This window comes from Orycteropus afer, unplaced genomic scaffold, assembly GCF_000298275.1.
Source record: "Orycteropus afer afer isolate SDZICR_OR568_19922 unplaced genomic scaffold, OryAfe1.0 scaffold00061, whole genome shotgun sequence".
NCBI classification, from domain to species: domain Eukaryota; kingdom Metazoa; phylum Chordata; class Mammalia; order Tubulidentata; family Orycteropodidae; genus Orycteropus; species Orycteropus afer.
In genome coordinates, this window is record NW_006921648.1 from 2,732,418 (window position 1) to 2,737,126 (window position 4,709).

Sequence of the window (4,709 nt, forward strand, 5' to 3'; positions counted from 1 at the left end):
AAATCCACTAGCTGGTCCATGAGAGAAAGACATGCAGTCTGCCTCCATAAAAATGTATAGCCTATGAAACCCTATAGGGCAGTTCTAACCTGTCTTGTGGGGTTGTTATGAGTCAGAATCAATTTGATGGCAATGAGTTTATAGAAATATTTCATTTTTCTTCACTGAGTAGAAAAATTGTTTGAAAAGAAAGTGGCAAAAAGAGATTTAACTAAAGATCATGCACTGAGTCAAAAAGTTGTTATACACTATTAAAAAAAAAAAAAAAAATCAAACTCACTGCTGTCGAGTTGGATCCAACTCATAGTGACCCCTCCTTGGGTTTCTGAGGCAGTATCACTACAGAAGTAGATTGCCCAATTTTCCTCCCAAGGAGTGGCTGGTGGGTTTGAACCACCAGCCTTCTGGTTAGCAGTCAAATGCCTTAAGTACTATGCCACCAGAGTTCCCTATGCACTATTAGACTTACATAAATGGAAGACTATGTGAGCTCTGGTAGCGTAGTGCCTAAGACACTTGACTGCTAACCAAAAGGCTGGTGGCTCAAATCCACCAGCCACTCCTCAGAAGGAAGGTTGGGCAATCTACTTCCATAGATATACTGACTCAGAGATCCAAGGAGGGGTCTCTATGAGTCTGTTTTTTTTTTTTTTAAATATCATGCCCATGGATAGGAGAATTTAATGTTGGGAAAATGTCAATACTACCCAAAGTGATCTACAGATATAATGCAAACTCAATCCAGATTCCATCATCTTTCTTTAAAGAGATGGAAAAACTAATCATCAACTTTATGTAGAAAGAGATCCTCGATAAGTAAAGCACTACTAAAGAAGAACAAACACACCCCTCAATTTCAAAACCAACCATACAGTCACTGTAGTTTAAACAGCCTCGTACTGGTACAAGGACAGACACATAGACCAACAGAAGAGGACCGAGAACCCAGCAATAAATCCATCCACCTATCGATAGGTGATCTTTGACACCAAAACTCATTAAATAGGGAAGAGGTAGTCTCTTTAATAAACGGTGCTGGTAACATTGGATATCCATTTGCAGAAAAATGAAACAGGACCCATATCTCACACCCTATATAAAAAAGAACTCAAGTTGGATCAAAGAGCTGAATGTAAAACCTAAAACCATAAAGATCAAAGGAAAAATAGGGGCAAAGTTAGGGGCCCTAATTAAGGGCATAAATACACTTTTGAATAAAAAACTAAAAACGCACAAACACCAGAACACAAAATAGATGACTGAGACCTTCTAAAAATTAGACACTCATGCATATCCAAAGATTTCACCAAAAGAGTAAAAAGAAAACACTGAGACTAGGAAAAAAATTTGGTAACAATATATCAAATATGGGGCTAAACTCTAAAATTTATAGAAAATTTCAACAACTCAACAAAAAGACAAATAATCCAATTAAAACTTGGGGAAAGGACACAAATAGACACTTCACCAAAGAAGACACTTAGGCAGCCAACAAACACATTAAGAAATGCTCGCAATCATTAGCCACTAGAGAGATGCAAATCAAAACAAAAAGATATCATCTCATCCCAGCAATAATAGCAAAGTTCCAAAAACAGAAAACAACAAATGCTGGCATGGATGCAGAGCGACTGGACCTCTCATCCATTTCTGATGGTGCTGTAAAATGGTGAAACCACGGTGGAAAATGGTATGGTGCTTCCTTATAAAGCAAGAACTAGAAATACCACATGATTCAACAATCTCACTGCTGGGTACCTATCTTAGAGAAGTAAGAGCCATGACATGAACAGATACACACACACCCATGTTCAACATGGCACTGTTCACAATAGCAAAAAGATGGACACAACCTAAAGGCCCATCCATGGAGGCATGGGTCAACAGACTACGGTACATACACACAATGGAATAGTATGCAACGTTAAAGAACAATGATGAACCTGAAACATCTCATAACATGGATGAACTCAGAGCCCATTATGCTGAGGGAAATTAGTCAATAACAAAAAGTGAAATACTGTATGAGACCATTGTTGTAAAAAGTCAAGAAGAGGGTTTCACAAACAAAAAGGAAATTTTTTTTATGGTTCCAGTCACTAAGTAGAGGGTAAACACATATTAACTTGGGTGAAGGGAAAGGTTAAAAAAAAAAAAAAGGTGAAATAAAAAACAAATTCAAAATAAAAAGTTGTTACAGACTCAACTGGAGACTTGTACACCAGTGTTTATTGCAGCACTATTCACAGTAGCCAAAAGGGGGAAACAACCCACGTGCCCATCAACAGATGAATGGATAATCAAAATGTGGTCTAGCCAAACAATGGAGTACTATGCAGCTGTGAAGAGAAACAGAGTTCTGGCACATGCCACAACGTGACGAACCTTGTGAACATGGTGCTGAGTGAAAGAAGCCAGTCCTAAAGGGCCACACATTGTAGGGCTGCATGTACGTGAAGTATCCAGAAGAGGCAAATCCATAGACACGTGCTAAGTTAGAATTCTACACTCAGTGAGAGGGCGTCTTCAGGCAGAACAGACATCATCCTGGGGGGAGACCAGCCATGGAAGAAGGAATAAACGGAGACAAAAATGGTAAACGTGCAGGCAAACCCAATGAGCACTGATTTATGAATAGTGTTTTGCTGAGCTTAAGATCAGAAACAATGTAAGCGTCTAATATGGGAGAACTGTAAATGATCAACATTCTTTGATTTTTGTCTGAGTCACAGGCTTTTACATTTTCCTACAGCATCATTTCCTTATGAAATGAACTAGTACAGTTTAGCCAGACCAAATTAAATCACAGCCACCTGAATTGTCTGTAAGCTCCAAAAACCAAACCAAACTCATTGCCATGGAGTCGGAACTGACTCACAGGGACCCCTCCTTGGGTTTCCGAGGTGTTATCACTATGGAAGTAGATTTCCCGATCTTCCTTCCGAGGTGTGGCTGGTGGGTTTGAACCACCAGCCTTCTGGTTAGCAGTCAAATGCTTTAGGGTCTGTAAACTACTGTTAGCTAATTTATAAGGTTGCATTTGTTTGGGACAGCCAAAGTTTTAGATTCAAAAAGCACAAGAATACATCACATAGACCCTAGAAAGTCATTTGATCCAGGAAATTCAGATTTCTAAGAAGTTTGAGGCACAATTGAAAGACAGTAAAAGTTGTGCAAACTAAAGTAAAAATAGCAAAAAAAAAAAAAAAGCATAAAAAACATTGAGGAATGTGATTGTAAAAATACTATTGAAATAGTTCTAGTAAGATACTGTGCTTTCATCTTTAGATCAGTTGAGAAAAGCACTAATTTTAAAATAAAAAATAGATTCTTTTTTCTTTTATTGTGATTTAGAGCTCTGGTAGCGTAGTGCCTAAGGCACTTCACTACTAACCGGAAGGGTGGCAGTTCAAACCCACCAGCCACTCCTCGGAAGGAAGATGGGGCAATCTACTTCCATAGTGATAACACCTCAGAAAGCCAAGGAGGGGTCGCTATGAGTGGAGTCTGACTTGATGGCACACAACAGCAACAACATTGTGATTTAGGTGAAAATTTGTAGAGAAAATTCCTTTTCCACACAGCAGTTCATGCACATTTTATTTCATGATGTTGATTGCAGTCCCCACAATGTTAACAGCTCTCTTCTCACTGCCTCCCTGTGTTTCCTGTTTCCTTTTGTCCTTTCCTGTCCCTTCCTGCCTTCTGAGCCTTATGGCTGGGCAAATGCTGCCCTTTGCATCTGTATGGTTGATCTACTGAGTGTGTGCCTCCCTGGTGTTACTGTTCACCCCATCGGTTCGTCTGTCATTTTGTTGAAAGCTGGGCCACAGGGGTGAGTTGAGTCCAGGCCCAAAGGGTGTCTAAGGGCCATAGTCTCAGAGGTCCCACCAGTCTCTATCAGACCAGGAAGGCTTGTCTTTTTTAAGATTTTGAGTTTAAAACAAATAGAATTTTCTTTGGTCTGTCCACTAAATATCCTAAAATGTTTTAATTTTCATTTAAACTGCAGCAGACATTAGTGTTAAGGAAGAAAAACAAAAGTGGAAACACAACAACAAAAACAAACAAAAAATCCACAAGATCAATCAGTCAATAATCCATGATTAAAAAACCCTGACCAAGGACTGCAAGATGGCAGACTAGGCAGAAAGACTGCACAGACCCTCTTCAACAAAGAAAAGGGAAAACAATTAACACAGACACAGAAGATAATCCTGGACCCCTGAGCCTTGAAGGGAAGGATATAGAAGTGGACTAAACCCCAGCTAGCAGAAGAATTTGCGTGAAAATACCAAAAAAGAAGACAGATGGAGCTGTGGTCTGGCAGCGATCCTGACGGCACAGACAGCTTGGAGATTTCCGAGTGGTGGAAGGACCTAAGAATTAACCTAAAAATCACCCGGCTAGCCAGGGGCTGCACGAGGACTGTGCATGGTGGTGGGGAACAAACGGAGAAGGTGAAGAGAAAGGTGGGGTGAGCTGTGGACTTTTGCCGGTCCGGAGGACGCTGGCATTTTGAAGGTTTAAAAAGCGGCTTGACTATTTTGGATATTTAAAGAGACAGTGCTCTGGCAGATTCCTGGGGCTTAAGAACACATTCTGCTTTCCAGCAACCCCAAGGACACTCGGGACCTGCAAGACTGACAAGGTATGACATTCCTCTTGTTACTCTTGGTGAACGGAGGTGTGGCCATCCTCCACTTCCA